The 17,587-nt window shown below is 40.0% G+C and overlaps 5 non-coding genes across 5 annotated transcripts; 4 read left to right on the top strand and 1 right to left on the bottom strand.

The window, feature by feature from the left end:
• Positions 1 to 9,546: 9,546 nt before the first annotated feature.
• Positions 9,547 to 9,710, bottom strand: LOC135011831 (U1 spliceosomal RNA). Its single transcript, XR_010210873.1, has one exon. It is a non-coding gene; the product is annotated as a U1 spliceosomal RNA (small nuclear RNA).
• Positions 9,711 to 9,854: 144 nt separating this feature from the next.
• On the top strand, positions 9,855 to 9,970 carry LOC135012059 (U5 spliceosomal RNA). The gene has a single exon (XR_010211072.1). It is a non-coding gene; the product is annotated as a U5 spliceosomal RNA (small nuclear RNA).
• A 270-nt stretch (positions 9,971 to 10,240) lies between these two features.
• LOC135012062 (U5 spliceosomal RNA) lies at positions 10,241 to 10,356 on the top strand. Its single transcript, XR_010211075.1, has one exon. It is a non-coding gene; the product is annotated as a U5 spliceosomal RNA (small nuclear RNA).
• Positions 10,357 to 10,642: 286 nt separating this feature from the next.
• On the top strand, positions 10,643 to 10,758 carry LOC135012040 (U5 spliceosomal RNA). The gene has a single exon (XR_010211053.1). It is a non-coding gene; the product is annotated as a U5 spliceosomal RNA (small nuclear RNA).
• A 275-nt stretch (positions 10,759 to 11,033) lies between these two features.
• Positions 11,034 to 11,149, top strand: LOC135012070 (U5 spliceosomal RNA). Its single transcript, XR_010211083.1, has one exon. It is a non-coding gene; the product is annotated as a U5 spliceosomal RNA (small nuclear RNA).
• The last annotated feature ends 6,438 nt before the right edge of the window (positions 11,150 to 17,587 follow it).

Below are 17,587 nucleotides of genomic sequence, written 5' to 3' on the forward strand. Positions count from 1 at the left end.
TCCTTACCTGTGTGCTAATTAGATATCACCTTGTTTTCACATTAAACAGACTTCCACATGAGAAAGCAGCAAGGATGCAGTGGCGTTAATGTTTCCTGGTGTCAACCTGTATTATTTCAGTAGATATTGAAATGAGGATGCATCTTGCTGCCTTTCCAATGAAGCAAGTTTAATTTAGTAATAGGTGAAAAACCATCCCTACAAAGATGTTAATCAGATACTTGGCTTTGTGGACACTTTTCAGAGAACAAATTTGTTAGCATAAAAATAAAGCCAGAAAATGAAGAGCTATTTAATCACTCAATTGGATTTTTTTGCCAGCATATTTCTTTTTCTCTGCAACCCACTGCTAAATTGTGCTTCCTAGCTGTTTTTATAAAATCACTGAATCAAATCTAACTCTGATTACATCAGAGAAGGCCAGGTACCCTACACCATAACAGGGGTTTTCGAAATTTTGACTTGTCTACATAAAGATCACCAAAATCGGATAACAAGGTCAATTACATCCCTGGGTGGGATTGAACCACCAACCTTTTGGTTAATAGCCTTACACAGTAACTGATTGCGCCACAGCAACACTTTGCAAAAGTCCATACTGACAAAGGCTAATAAGCATTCATCTAGAACGATTCCTAGAAACATTTTAAAAAGTCAATAATGTGGAGAGTTTTTGTAAGATGTTTCTTCCATCAACCAATGAAGAAACACATTGGTACTTTCCCATGATGAGTGAGTGCTTCAGGATCTCTTGCACTTACATGTGCAGCAGAGGACTGTAATGGAAGCATGCTGGGTCCATAACCCAGAGGTAGGCAGATTGAAACTATCCTCTGCTATATGCATTTTTTTTTTTGTTAATTAAAGTAATCCAAAACTGGGATTGATATTTTTGCTCTTTTATTTTTACTTAAAGTACAATAACTTTTACCATTTTAATTTGTTTTAATAGTATATTGACAGTATTGTTTTCTTTCAAAAATCCACTTAATTTTCTTTACCCGATTATTAAAATGGTAATTGACAAAAACAAACTACATTGTCACCAGAAGAGCAATACAAAATGTACAAGTGATATATTAAAATCATCTTTCCAGCTTGAATTTCAATGATGCATTGGGGCAACGATTTTGTGAGAAACATCTTACCCTTAAATAAAGATTTTCTTAATTCCTTACCTGTGTGCTAATTAGATATCACCTTGTTTTCACATTAAACAGACTTCCACATGAGAAAGCAGCAAGGATGCAGTGGCGTTAATGTTTCCTGGTGTCAACCTGTATTATTTCAGTAGATATTGAAATGAGGATGCATCTTGCTGCCTTTCCAATGAAGCAAGTTTAATTTAGTAATAGGTGAAAAACCATCCCTACAAAGATGTTAATCAGATACTTGGCTTTGTGGACACTTTTCAGAGAACAAATTTGTTAGCATAAAAATAAAGCCAGAAAATGAAGAGCTGTTTAATCACTCAATTGGATTTTTTTGCCAGCATATTTCTTTTTCTCTGCAAACCACTGCTAAATTGTGCTTCCTAGCTGTTTTTATAAAATCACTGAATCAAATCTAACTCTGATTACATCAGAGAAGGCCAGGTACCCTACACCATAACAGGGGTTTTTGAAATTTTGACTTGTCTACTTAAAGATCACCAAAATCTGATAACAAAGTCAATTACATCCCTGGGTGGGATTGAACCACCAACCTTTTGGTTAATAGCCGTACACACTAACTGATTGCGCCACAGCGACACTTTGCAAAAGTACATACTGACAAAGGCTAATAAGCATTCATCTAGAACGTTTCCTAGAAAAACTTTAAATAGTCAATAATCTGGAGAGTTTTTGTAAGATGTTTCTTCCATCAACCAATGAAGAAACACATTGGTACTTTCCCATGATGAGTGAGTGCTTCAGGATCTCTTGCACTTACATGTGCAGCAGAGTACTGTAATGGAAGCATGCTGGGTCCATAACCCAGAGGTAGGCAGATTGAAACTATCCTCTGCTGTATGCATTTTTTTTGTTAATTAAAGTAATCCAAAACTGGGATTGATATTTTTGCTCTTTTATTTTTACTTAAAGTACAATAACTTTTACCATTTTAATTTGTTTTAATAGTATATTGACAGTATTGTTTTCTTTCAAAAATCCAATTAATTTTCTTTACCCGATTATTAAAATGGTAATTGACAAAAACAAACTACATTGTCACCAGAAGAGCAATACAAAATGTACAAATGATATATTAAAATCATCTTTCCAGCTTGAATTTCAATGATGCATTGGGGCAACGATTTTGTGAGAAACATCTTCACCCTTAAATAAAGATTTTCTTAATTCCTTACCTGTGTGCTAATTAGATATCACCTTGTTTTCACATTAAACAGACTTCCACATGAGAAAGCAGCAAGGATGCAGTGGCGTTAATGTTTCCTGGTGTCAACCTGTATTATTTCAGTAGATATTGAAATGAGGATGCATCTTGCTGCCTTTCCAATGAAGCAAGTTTAATTTAGTAATAGGTGAAAAACCATCCCTACAAAGATGTTAATCAGATACTTGGCTTTGTGGACACTTTTCAGAGAACAAATTTGTTAGCATAAAAATAAAGCCAGAAAATGAAGAGCTGTTTAATCACTCAATTGGATTTTTTTGCCAGCATATTTCTTTTTCTCTGCAACCCACTGCTAAATTGTGCTTCCTAGCTGTTTTTATAAAATCACTGAATCAAATCTAACTCTGATTACATCAGAGAAGGCCAGGTACCCTACACCATAAGAGGGGGTTTGAAATTTTGACTTGTCTACATAAATATCACCAAAATCTGATAACAAGGTCAATTACGTCCCTGGGTGGGATTGAACCACCAACCTTTTGGTTAATAGCCTTACACAGTAACTGATTGCGCCACAGCAACACTTTGCAAAAGTCCATACTGACAAAGGCTAATAAGCATTCATCTAGAACGATTCCTAGAAACATTTTAAAAAGTCAATAATGTGGAGAGTTTTTGTAAGATGTTTCTTCCATCAACCAATGAAGAAACACATTGGTACTTTCCCATGATGAGTGAGTGCTTCAGGATCTCTTGCACTTACATGTGCAGCAGAGTACTGTAATGGAAGCATGCTGGGTCCATAACCCAGAGGTAGGCAGATTGAAACTATCCTCTGCTATATGCATTTTTTTTTGTTAATTAAAGTAATCCAAAACTGGGATTGATATTTTTGCTCTTTTATTTTTACTTAAAGTACAATAACTTTTACCATTTTAATTTGTTTTAATAGTATATTGACAGTATTGTTTTCTTTCAAAAATCCAATTAATTTTCTTTACCCGATTATTAAAATGGTAATTGACAAAAACAAACTACATTGTCACCAGAAGAGCAATACAAAATGTACAAATGATATATTAAAATCATCTTTCCAGCTTGAATCTCAATGATGCATTGGGGCAACGATTTTGTGAGAAACATCTTACCCTTAAATAAAGATTTTCTTAATTCCTTACCTGTGTGCTAATTAGATATCACCTTGTTTTCACATTAAACAGACTTCCACATGAGAAAGCAGCAAGGATGCAGTGGCGTTAATGTTTCCTGGTGTCAACCTGTATTATTTCAGTAGATATTGAAATGAGGATGCATCTTGCTGCCTTTCCAATGAAGCAAGTTTAATTTAGTAATAGGTGAAAAACCATCCCTACAAAGATGTTAATCCGATACTTGGCTTTGTGGACACTTTTCAGAGAACAAATTAGTTAGCATAAAAATAAAGCCAGAAAATGAAGAGCTGTTTAATCACTCAATTGGATTTTTCTGCCAGCATATTTCATTTTCTCTGCAAACCACTGCTAAATTGTGCTTCCTAGCTGTTTTTTGATAAAATCACTTAATCAAATCTAACTCTGATTACATCAGAGTAGGCCAGGTACCCTACACCATAAGAGGGGGTTTGAAATTTTGACTTGTCTACTTAAAGATCACCAAAATCTGATGACAAGGTCAATAACATCCCTGGGTGGGATTGAACCACCAACCCTTTGGTTAGTAACCAAACACACTAACCGATTGCACCACAGAGACACTTTGCAAAAGTACATACTGACAAAGGCTAATAAGCATTCATCTAGAACGTTTCCTAGAAAACTTTAAAAAGTCAATAATCTGGAGAGTTTTTGTAAGATGTTTCTTCCATCAACCAATGAAGAAACGCATTGGTACTTTCCCATGATGAGTGAGTGCTTCAGGTTCTCTTGCACTTACATGTGCAGCAGAGTACTGCAATGGAAGCATGCTGGGCCCCTTAACCCAGAGGTAGGCAGATTGAAACTATCCTCTGCTATATGCATTTTTTTTTGTTAATTAAAGTAATCCAAAACTGGGATTGATATTTTTGCTCTTTTATTTTTACTTAAAGTACAATAACTTTTACCATTTTAATTTGTTTTAATAGTATATTGACAGTATTGTTTTCTTTCAAAAATCCACTTAATTTTCTTTACCCTATTATTAAAATGGTAATTGACAAAAACAAACTACATTGTCACCAGAAGAGCAATACAAAATGTACAAGTGATATATTAAAATCATCTTTCCAGCTTGAATTTCAATGATGCATTGGGGCAACGATTTTGTGAGAAACATCTTCACCCTTAAATAAAGATTTTCTTAATTCCTTACCTGTGTGCTAATTAGATATCACCTTGTTTTCACATTAAACAGACTTCCACATGAGAAAGCAGCAAGGATGCAGTGGCGTTAATGTTTCCTGGTGTCAACCTGTATTATTTCAGTAGATATTGAAATGAGGATGCATCTTGCTGCCTTTCCAATGAAGCAAGTTTAATTTAGTAATAGGTGAAAAACCATCCCTACAAAGATGTTAATCAGATACTTGGCTTTGTGGACACTTTTCAGAGAACAAATTTGTTAGCATAAAAATAAAGCCAGAAAATGAAGAGCTGTTTAATCACTCAATTGGATTTTTTTGCCAGCATATTTCTTTTTCTCTGCAAACCACTGCTAAATTGTGCTTCCTAGCTGTTTTTATAAAATCACTGAATCAAATCTAACTCTGATTACATCAGAGAAGGCCAGGTACCCAACACCATAACAGGGGTTTTTGAAATTTTGACTTGTCTACTTAAAGATCACCAAAATCTGATAACAAGGTCAATTACATCCCTGGGTGGGATTGAACCACCAACCTTTTGGTTAATAGCCGTACACACTAACTGATTGCGCCACAGCGACACTTTGCAAAAGTACATACTGACAAAGGCTAATAAGCATTCATCTAGAACGTTTCCTAGAAAAACTTTAAGTAGTCAATAATCTGGAGAGTTTTTGTAAGATGTTTCTTCCATCAACCAATGAAGAAACACATTGGTACTTTCCCATGATGAGTGAGTACTTCAGGATCTCTTGCAATTACATGTGCAGCAGAGTACTGTAATGGAAGCATGCTGGGTCCATAGCCCAGAGGTAGGCAGATTGAAACTATCCTCTGCTATATGCGTTTTTTTTTTGTTAATTAAAGTAATCCAAAACTGGGATTGATATTTTTGCTCTTTTATTTTTACTTAAAGTACAATAACTTTTACCATTTTCATTTGTTTTAATAGTATATTGACAGTATTGTTTTCTTTCAAAAATCCACTTAATTTTCTTTACCCGATTATTAAAATGGTAATTGACAAAAACAAACTACATTGTCACCAGAAGAGCAATACAAAATGTACAAGTGATATATTAAAATAATCTTTCCAGCTTGAATTTCAATGATGCATTGGGGCAACGATTTTGTGAGAAACATCTTCACCCTTAAATAAAGATTTTCTTAATTCCTTACCTGTGTGCTAATTAGATATCACCTTGTTTTCACATTAAACAGACTTCCACATGAGAAAGCAGCAAGGATGCAGTGGCGTTAATGTTTCCTGGTGTCAACCTGTATTATTTCAGTAGATATTCAAATGAGGATGCATCTTGCAGCCTTTCCAATGAAGCAAGTTTAATTTAGTAATAGGTGAAAAACCATCCCTACAAAGGTGTTAATCAGAAACTTGGCTTTGTGGACACTTTTCAGAGAACAAATTTGTTAGCATAAAAATAAAGCCAGAAAATGAAGAGCTGTTTAATCACTCAATTGGATTTTTTTGCCAGCATATTTCTTTTTCTCTGCAACCCACTGCTAAATTGTGCTTCCAAGCTGTTTTTATAAAATCACTGAATCAAATCTAACTCTGATTACATCAGAGAAGGCCAGGTACCCTACACCATAAGAGGGGGTTTGAAATTTTGACTTGTCTACATAAAGATCACCAAAATCTGATAACAAGGTCAATTACGTCCCTGGGTGGGATTGAACCACCAACCTTTTGGTTATTAGCCTTACACAGTAACTGATTGCGCCACAGCAACACTTTGCAAAAGTCCATACTGACAAAGGCTAATAAGCATTCATCTAGAACGATTCCTAGAAACATTTTAAAAAGTCAATAATGTGGAGAGTTTTTGTAAGATGTTTCTTCCATCAACCAATGAAGAAACACATTGGTACTTTCCCATGATGAGTGAGTGCTTCAGGATCTCTTGCACTTACATGTGCAGCAGAGTACTGTAATGGAAGCATGCTGGGTCCATAACCCAGAGGTAGGCAGATTGAAACTATCCTCTGCTATATGCATTTTTTTTGTTAATTAAAGTAATCCAAAACTGGGATTGATATTTTTGCTCTTTTATTTTTACTTAAAGTACAATAACTTTTACCATTTTAATTTGTTTTAATAGTATATTGACAGTATTGTTTTCTTTCAAAAATCCAATTAATTTTCTTTACCCGATTATTAAAATGGTAATTGACAAAAACAAACTACATTGTCACCAGAAGAGCAATACAAAATGTACAAATGATATATTAAAATCATCTTTCCAGCTTGAATTTCAATGATGCATTGGGGCAACGATTTTGTGAGAAACATCTTCACCCTTAAATAAAGATTTTCTTAATTCCTTACCTGTGTGCTAATTAGATATCACCTTGTTTTCACATTAAACAGACTTCCACATGAGAAAGCAGCAAGGATGCAGTGGCGTTAATGTTTCCTGGTGTCAACCTGTATTATTTCAGTAGATATTGAAATGAGGATGCACCTTGCTGCCTTTCCAATGAAGCAAGTTTAATTTAGTAATAGGTGAAAAACCATCCCTACAAAGATGTTAATCAGATACTTGGCTTTGTGGACACTTTTCAGAGAACAAATTTGTTAGCATAAAAATAAAGCCAGAAAATGAAGAGCTATTTAATCACTCAATTGGATTTTTTTGCCAGCATATTTCTTTTTCTCTGCAACCCACTGCTAAATTGTGCTTCCTAGCTGTTTTTATAAAATCACTGAATCAAATCTAACTCTGATTACATCAGAGAAGGCCAGGTACCCTACACCATAACAGGGGTTTTCGAAATTTTGACTTGTCTACATAAAGATCACCAAAATCTGATAACAAGGTCAATTACGTCCCTGGGTGGGATTGAACCACCAACCTTTTGGTTAATAGCCTTACGCAGTAACTGATTGCACCACAGCAACACTTTGCAAAAGTCCATACTGACAAAGGCTAATAAGCATTCATCTAGAACGATTCCTAGAAACATTTTAAAAAGTCAATAATGTGGAGAGTTTTTGTAAGATGTTTTGTACTGCCCGCAGCGCATTGTGATAGGTAATAGGGCCTGATTCAGGTTGGATTGCAATCACAATAAGCGATCCAACTGCAAAAATTGCTAAGAGCATACGCATGTGCCTGCATTTTCTGCGGCACCCCGCAGAGAATGCGATCGCCTCTGCCTGTCAATCGGGGCGGGGGGGGGATAGGTGGGTCAGCAACACTCCATTTCCAAGTCAGGGATGGAGCGGTGCGGGGGCAAGGCTTCAAAATGGGGTCTGCAACGGAGGAGACACAGGGGGCGTGGTCACAGCGGCTGTATGACATCACATTCAGCCGCTGTGATCACAAAAATGGTGGCGGCTTCCTGCGCGCACATACAGTCTGCACCAGCAGGAGGCTACACCATTTTTTATGATCACGCTGAACTGCAGTGCGACTGCAATTACAGCATGGTCAAGAAGGGAGGCGTCATGCTGGGTGGCCATGCCCTTTCACTGTGCAGGAGCCAGCACTGCTCACACACTAGTCCCCGGGTGCAGCCCCCAACCCCCGGGACACCCGGAGCAACAAAATGTAGATTCAGGCCACCAGGCCACGCCCCTACCTATGAAACCATGCCTCCTTTTTACCATTGCGCTGCTTATCTGCGCGCACTGCATTACAATCTCCCTCGCCACCTCTCTGGGTGTCACCAGTGATAGTGACACCTCTGCCATGCTTGTAGCAGCTGGTCCTAAGATCTACGCCTCAAGCCCTGAGTGTTTGCCCTTGTGACTTGTTGATCATCATAGCGAAGCAGATGCTTACAGAAAACTGCAGGGGCTTAGATTGAAAATAAAAAAATTGATGGGTATAAGGTAGAGAGGAGCGGGTTCGGTTCTCCGAGAACCGAATTCCCCACGAACTCCACGTTGTTTACACTGGTCCGAGGCAGGCTCGGTTGTTCCCGCCTGACTCGGAAAACCTGAACAAGGGAAAATGTCATCATCCCGCTGTCGGATTCTCGCGAGATTCGGATTCCATATAAAGAGCTGCTTGTTGCCGCCATTTTTACTCGTGCTTTGAAGAGAGAGCGGAATGGACGTGGCTATGTTCTCTTAGTGGAAATCTCAATATCAGTGCTCAGTATCAGTGGTTACTTATTGCTGCTCAGTAATACTAGTAGTGTGTCTCTCCTGCTCAGTGTCAGTTCTCAGTAGTATCCTCATCAGTGCTCAGTATCACTGCTCATTGTCTTGTGCTGCATTGTGGTGCTCAGCATACTACAGTACATTACTAATAGTCCAGTGCTGCATCTTGCTGCTCAGTGTCAGTTCTAGTATCCTCATCAGTGCTCACTATCACTGTTCATTGCATTTTGGTTTTCTGTATACTACAGTAACATAGTAATATAGTAACATATAGTAACATAGTTTTTGAGGTTGAATAGAGGCAAATTGCCCATCGTGTTCAACCTGTTTTAAGTTGTGATGATTCTACATACTTGCTGAATAATGTTTTATGACTAGTTAGCTACTATAACTCATGTTACCCCCGGATTAACCATGTTGATATTTTAAGTATTATAACCTTAGATAGCTTTTTCATTCAGAAATGTATCCATTCCTTTTTTAAATCCAATTACAGAGTCCGCCATTACCACCTTCCCTGGCAGGGAATTCCACATCCTGATTGCCCTAACAGTGAAGATCATAGTATCTCACCTGGCAGGTAAGTAGGAGTTGGGCTAGAGCTGTGGAGGATTGCTGCTCGGGCACCCCCTGTCAAGTGAAGGAGATCCAACTGAGGCAGCACAAGGGAACTCTCGAAAGAAGAACAAGGCTAGAGGAAGATCTGAGACAAAGAAATCTGACTTTTACCAGAGCTGACCAGAGGAAAGCACAAACACAGTCCCCCACTACCACAAATAATGCAGTCGAGTTTCCCACATTTGGGGAAATCACAGGGGTCAGCATACCCAGAATGCAATGAATGAACCTCACCCTGGGAGAACAATCTTCATGACCATGGTATCTCCTATGCAAAATAAGTATGATTTGGGATAGGGCTGGGGAGGGCCGCTGCTCAGGCACATCTCTGTCAAGTAAAGGAGATTCAACTGAGGCAGCACAAGGGAACTCTCATCTGGGGACAACAACTGCAGGGAGAACACATATTTTCAGATGAAAATCTTGGTCATGCTCTGGTTTCTCTTCAGAACGAACAAATCTTTCGCCTTTTACTAAAGATTTCCGTGGAGAGGAGCAAAACTGAGTTTTACCTCAATTTTTGCATGCCCCATCTTTTTGGATTTTCTTTTATCGGTTTAAAGATAGAATGAGTGTGCTTTAATGAAAGCTCATTTGCATAGAAATTACAGTAAATGTTTGTTTCTTTTCAAACAGAACTTTCTTGACCATGCTACTTGCTTGAAAGATCTGGGAGCACATGGAATACAGTACAAACCATGCTTATAGCAAGGAGAAGCCAGGTGAGAAATCTGCTTTCTTTCAAATTGGGCGCTCACTTTGATCTGAATGAGGACTGCTGGCATGGCACTCAGGCGACAGGTGGAATCTTGGTCATGCTCTGGTTTCTCTTCAGAATGAACAAATCTTTCGCCTTTTATTAAAGATTTCCGTGGAGAGGAGCAAAACTGAGTTTTATCTCAATTTTTGCATGCCCCATATTATTGGGGTTTCTTTTATCAGTTTAAAGACAGAACGAGTGTGCTTTCTTGTTGGCTTTAATGTAAGTTTATTTGTATAACAATGATAGTAAATGTCTGTTTCTTTTCAAACAGAACTTTCTTGACCATGCTACTTGCTTGAAAGATCTGGGAGCACATGGAAAAGAGTACAAACCATGCTTATAGCAAGGGGAAGCCTGGTGAGAAATCTGCTTTCTTTCTTTCAAATTGGGTGCTCACTTTGAGCTGAATGAGGACTGCTGGCATGGCACTCAGGCGACAGGTGGAATCTTGGTCATGCTCTGGTTTCTCTTCAGAACGAACAAATCTTTCGCCTTTTACTAAAGATTTCCGTGGAGAGGAGCAAAACTGAGTTTTATCTCAAATTTTGCATGCCCCATCTTATTGGGGTTTTATTTTATCTGTTTAAAGATAGAACGAGTGTGCTTTAATGTAAGCTCATTTGCATAGAAATGACAGTAAATGTTTGTTTCTTTTCAAACAGAACTTTCTTGACTATACTAATTGCTTGAAAGATCTGGGAACACATGGAAAAGAGTACAAACCATGTTTATAGCTAGGGGAAGCCTGGTGAGAAATCTGCTTTCTTTCTTTCAAATTGGGTGCTCACTTTGAGCTCAATGAGAACTGCTGGCATGGCACTCAGGCGACAGGTGGAATCTTGGTCATGCTCTGGTTTCTCTTCAGAACTAACAAATATTTCGCCTTTTATTAAAGATTTCCGTGGAGAGGAGCAAAACTGAGTTTTATCTCAATTTTTGCATGCCCCATATTATTGGGGTTTCTTTTATCAGTTTAAAGACAGAACGAGTGTGCTTTCTTGTTAGCTTTAATGTAAGTTGCCATAGATGCAGTGAAACACATGTGTAGGGCACGGCGTGTCCGCGTGTATTTGACTCATGTGAAATGTTATAAAACAAAAATATATGATTATGATGTTAGCTGTTAGTCTCCACTAATAGGGAATAGAAGCTGAGCTATAAGAAAGGAATACACTAGATATGATGTCACTTAGCAATTACAATGTCTAAAGTGCATACAGATAGCTACTAATAACTCTTGATAAGAAAGTATATCAGTGTGGGTATATTTATATGATGGGATATTGGGACTAGTGAATATATATCACTCCTGCTGTCCAGATTGGCAATAACCAGACAATTATGATAAGAGTAGAGATGTCACATGGGCTGCTATAGATATTAATTTAATGCTGTATGTGTCATTTGTTACAAATGGATACATTTTCTATGAGTCAGCCTAGCAGCTGCATGTTCTAACAGAACACTATCCTCACACAGAATCTGCTAACCTTGAGATAACTAAATGACAGTGTGTAACAGTCTCTTTACTATAAGACTGTTACAAAGTAATATATATATTTGAAGTCAGTCTAGCAGCTGTGTGTTCCAGCAGTTTATAAGACAAAGAAAATCTCCTATTGTGGAATCTAGACACATGGGACTGCTGGCCTGTGTCATACTATTTCTATGTAATACCAGTAACATGTATATAACTGTTACATAATTGTTACAAATGGATAAATCTTTGAGTCAGCCTAGCAGCTGCATGTCCTAACAGGACACCATAAATCCTTTACAGTGTAACAAATTGATTGGTAACACTTAAAGGCTGGAGAGCAGTTATATGCCTTACTAGCATACTCAATATACCACATTATTACACCAGTTACCACGATTATTGACAGCGCATTTGATATATTATATTACCCTCACACTGAGTCTGTTTACCTTTAGATAACTAAGTGACCGAATATGTAACAGTTTCTCTATCATAAGACTGTTACAAAGTGAGATAGATATATTTGGAAGTCAGTCAAACAGCTGTGTGTTTCAGCGGTTTATAAGAAAATTCCTCATTGTGGAATCTGGACCACTAAGGGTTATTATATATATAGCACATGGAATTGCCACATCTCCCTATATGATAATTTCATTACACTGTAACATAATAAGAATTAACTCTTTAACAGTGTAAATAGAGAGTAATGAATCTCTGACACATGGAATATATTATTTCTTAGATGAATTGGATAAACCATTATGACAGACACTTTGCTTCTTAATAAGAATTGAGGTGGCTATACCTCTAAGGAAAGCATTATTGCCTACGCCTAGATCAGATTAAATAAGATCTGGCTGAATATATGAAGGAAGGTTGCTATTTATATGAGAATTGGAATTGCTATATTCCTTAAGGCAACCCCACCGATTGATATATGTTGTCAATTAAGTATATCTGAACGGCTATATCTGGACCAGATTTAATAAGATCTGGCTGATTATATGAAGGAGGGCTGCTATTTATATTGGAATTGCCATATTCCTTAAGGCAACCGCACCTGTTGGTATATCTCGCCAATTAACTATATCTAAACAGCTAAATTAAAGCTATTCATCATTTTTTTAGTTTGGATATTAATAAATATGATCTTTCCATGATCCATAGAGATTTCCCTATCAAGTGATTCCTTATCCGATATAGAAAGCTATCCCCCTGTGGTATTGAATTTAGGAATATAGTCTTAGGGGACACAGAGAAATAAGTGATCCCCATCTACCTAAGCACCCCACAAATTGGAGGTTAGCTTACCGGTTATACTCAATCACCCCCACAAATTCGCCAATGGGGATGGCTTCCCGGGAGGTAACCCCTATTGAGTGAAGGGAGTATATAGGATACGACCCAGTGGTACCTGACGACATAGATACTAACAGCTATTTAATAACATTACGCTAGAAAGTGATTATTAGCAACATATATATCTATATAAACAACCCCGCCAGGGTTGTGCCTTCAAAAATAATCACACACGGACACACTTTTTAAACCTTTTTTTCACATCTCTTTATTCTTCTTATGCACATGTATGTTAGTTCTGTGATTTTAACATTTATGTTTCACTGCAGTTTGGGATAATAATATTAATATTTATCCAATTTTAATACATACTTAATAAAGGTTATATTTTATGATTCATTCATTCTGTCCAGTGCGTCAACAGTGCAGATTTCTTCTTGTTTTTTCTCCCAAATTCTATAACAATGACAGTAAATGTTGTTTCTTTTCAAACAGAACTTTCTTGACCATGCTACTTGCTTGAAAGATCTGGGAGCACATGGAAAACAGTACAAACCATGCAGTATCACAAGAGCCTTTATTTGATCTTTCATGAAGATAGAGCAGAATTGAGGACACGTCAACAATTTCTGCCGAAGGTGGTTCATCTTTCCACATGGTGCCTTTGGCCACTGACACCTTCGTTGAGTCAAAGTCTCTGGCTGTGGTCAGAACTTTGAAAATTTATGTCACCAGAACGGTTCAGATTAGGAAAACAGAGGCTCTGTTTGTCCTGTATGCTCCCAACAGGATTGGGTGTCCTGCTTCCATGTAGACCATTATGCGCTGGATCTGTGGTAAGATTCAGCATGCTCATTCCATGGCAGGATTGCCATTACTGAATTAGGTGAAGACCCATTCTACTAGAAAGGTGGGTTCATCCTGGGCAGCTGGTCGGGGAGTCTCGGCATTGCAACTTTGCCGAGCAGCTATTTAGTAAACACTTTTGCTAAGTTTTACAAGTTTGATACCTTGGCTGATGATAACCTCAAGTTGGGTCATTCGGTGCTGCAGAGTCGTACGCACTCTCCCACCCGTTCAAGAGCTTTGGTATAACCCCATGGTTCTTAATGTGACCCCAGCATCCTCTAGGTCGTATGAGAAAATAGGATTTTAATACCTACTGGTAAATCCTTTTCTCTTAGTCCGTAGAGGATGCTGGGCACCCGTCCCAGTCCATACTGTGTCTGCAGTTATTACTTGTGGTTATACACATGTTATGTTATGGTTCTGGTCAGCTTTTTGCTGCAATTGTTCATGCCGTTGGCTTGTGTTCTGTTGAATGCCACGTTCTGCGGCATGCTTAAGGTGTGAGCTGGTAAGATGCTCACCTTAGTTTAACAATAAATCCTTTCCTCGAAATGTCCGTCTCCCTGGGCACAGTTCCTATAACTGGAGTCTGGAGGAGGGGCATAGAGGGAGGAGCCAGTTCACACCCTTTGAAAGTCTTAAAGTGCCCATGTCTCTTGCGGATCCCGTCTATACCCCATGGTTCTTAATGTGACCCCAGCATCCTCTACGGACTAAGAGAAAAGGATGCCCTTGCGCACTATCCTGACTTCTCCTCCCGTCTGCTTACTTTGTGCCTTCCAACGCACAATGCGAACTACAGGTGGTGCTGCAGGGCCCACACCCTTTTACTTGCCTTACAGAACAGCTCTGGAGCTGTTACAGTGCCCAGCTGCTGCAAGAAATCAGCTTGAATGCTTCAGGGGATGGGGCATGGCCAACATGAGCCCCACACCAAAGGAGGGTGGGGGTGTTTAATGCGAACTAGGGGTCATCCAAGCACCGCAAAAGGCCGCCATGCCCTGCATGCCCCTTTTCTCTTTTCATATGCAGATGAGGGTTCCAGCCAACTTTGGCCCACATCTTGGATGACATCACCGTATGCAAATCCGTCTTCTGCAGACCTTCCCCCAGGAATGCTTGTACTAGTTGTTGCATATGGTTTGATATTTGATGGTGCTTCAATATTAGGCAGCCTTCCACCCTCCCATGTTCATCTGAACAGATGTGGTCTCCCTGCAGTTGGTGTCCCCAGACGAGAGTTCCCTTGTGCGTCCTCAGTTGAATCTCCTTAACTTGACGGGGGAGGGGCTGCCCGAGCAGCCACCCTCCCCAGCCCTATCCCAACTCATACTTATTTTGCATATGAGATCTCTTGATCATGAAGATTGTTCTCACAGGGTGAGGTTCATCCATTATATTTTAAAATAGGAAGGTACAAATTACATATTAGAATTGCATCTATGTGCTGGATTCAAATGTCCCCCCCCCCCCTTCCTTTCTCAATTGTGCCCGTCAGCAGCTATTCTAAGGTTGCTGCCAATGGGTGTGACACATTAATTTCTTCTGTGGGGTACACTGGACTCCACAAGGATTCACATTGGGGTGTAGAGTAGGATCTTGATCTGAGGCACCAACCGGCTCAAAGCTTTTGACTGTTCCCAAGATGCTCAGCGCATCCTCCTCTATAACCCCGCTTCCATGAACAGGGAGCTCAGTTTGTAGTTGGTGCCTTCAGTAGCAGGCCACTTAACAGGGGCCTGCCTCAGGCAGCCTATTCTTAGCTATTAATTTTGACAAGAAAAGAAGAACTTGTTTTATGAGAATCTACAAGGGCTGCAGCAGGCTAGGTCTAATAGACATCTTTACTGCAGCTTCATCACTCCCAGCGGCGCTGTATACTCCCGTGCCCTGGTTGCTGGGTCACTGCAGCGGAGGCTCCAGTTTCTTCCTAAGGTCAGTCACACACACACCGCCCTTCCGGATCACGAGGCCGCTGATGAAGGGGAGCGTGGCCGTAGGGGGTGGACCGTGTGCGCACTGGCGTGGACACTGATTACTGGGCAGCCGCTCCACTAGCCACCAGGTACAGTTAAGGAGCACAGGTCTGGGAGTTTTACTCCTATATTAACCCAATTTTGTACTGCCCGCAGCGCATTGTGATAGGTAATAGGGCCTGATTCAGGTTGGAATGCAATCACAATAAGCGATCCAACTGCAAAATTTGCTAACAGCATACGCATGTGCCTGCATTTTCTGCGGCACCCCGCAGAGAATGCGATCGCCTCTGCCTGTCAATCGGGGCGGGGGGGGGGGGGAGGGGGGTCAGCAACACTCCATTTCCAAGTCAGGGATGGAGCGGTGCGGGGGCAAGGCTTCAAAATGGGGTCTGCAACGGAGGAGACACAGGGGGCGTGGTCACAGCGGCTGTATGACATCACATTCAGCCGCTGTGATCACAAAAATGGTGGCGGCTTCCTGCGCGCACATACAGTCTGCACCAGCAGGAGGCTACACCATTTTTTATGATCACGCTGAACTGCAGTGCGACTGCAATTACAGCATGGTCAAGAATGGAGGCGTCATGCTGGGTGGCCATGCCCTGTCACTGTGCAGGAGCCAGCACCGCACACACACTAGTCCCCGGGTGCAGCCCCCAACCCCCGGGACACCCGGAGCAACAAAATGTAGATTCAGGCCACCAGGCCACGCCCCTACCTATGAAACCATGCCTCCTTTTTACCATTGCACTGCTTATCTGCGCGCCCTGCATTACAATCTCCCTCGCCACCTCTCTGGGTGTCACCAGTGATAGTGACACCTCTGCCATGCTTGTAGCAGCTGGTCCTAAGATCTACGCCTCAAGCCCTGAGTGTTTGCCCTTGTGACTTGTTGATCATCATAGCGAAGCAGATGCTTACAGAAAACTGCAGGGGCTTAGATTGAAAATAAAAAAATTGATGGGTATAAGGTAGAGAGGAGCGGGTTCGGTTCTCCGAGAACCGAATTCCCGACGAACTCCACGTGGTTTACACTGGTCCGAGGCAGGCTCGGTTGTTCCCGCCTGACTCGGAAAACCTGAACAAGGGAAAATGTCATCATCCCGCTGTCGGATTCTCGCGAGATTCGGATTCCATATAAAGAGCTGCTTGTTGCCGCCATTTTTACTCGTGCATTGAAGAGAGAGCGGAGAGGACGTGGCTATGTTCTCTCAGTGGAAATCTCAATATCAGTGCTCAGTATCAGTGGTTACTTATTGCTGCTCAGTAATACTAGTAGTGTGTCTCTCCTGCTCAGTGTCAGTTCTCAGTAGTATCCTCATCAGTGCTCAGTATCACTGCTCATTGTCTTGTGCTGCATTGTGGTGCTCAGCATACTACAGTACATTACTAATAGTCCAGTGCTGCATCTTGCTGCTCAGTGTCAGTTCTAGTATCCTCATCAGTGCTCACTATCACTGCTCATTACATTGTGGTGTTCTGTATACTACAGTAACATAGTAATATAGTAACATATAGTAACATAGTTTTTGAGGTTGAATAGAGGCAAATTGCCCATCGTGTTCAACCTGTTTTAAGTTGTGATGATTCTACATACTTGCTGAATAATGTTTTATGACTAGTTAGCTACTATAACTCATGTTACCCCCGGATTAACCATGTTGATATTTTAAGTATTATAACCTTGGATAGCTTTTTCATTCAGAAATGTATCCATTCCTTTTTTAAATCCAATTACAGAGTCCGCCATTACCACCTTCCCTGGCAGGGAATTCCACATCCTGATTGCCCT

This window comes from Pseudophryne corroboree, unplaced genomic scaffold (genome assembly GCF_028390025.1).
Source record: "Pseudophryne corroboree isolate aPseCor3 unplaced genomic scaffold, aPseCor3.hap2 scaffold_251, whole genome shotgun sequence".
Taxonomy (NCBI): domain Eukaryota; kingdom Metazoa; phylum Chordata; class Amphibia; order Anura; family Myobatrachidae; genus Pseudophryne; species Pseudophryne corroboree.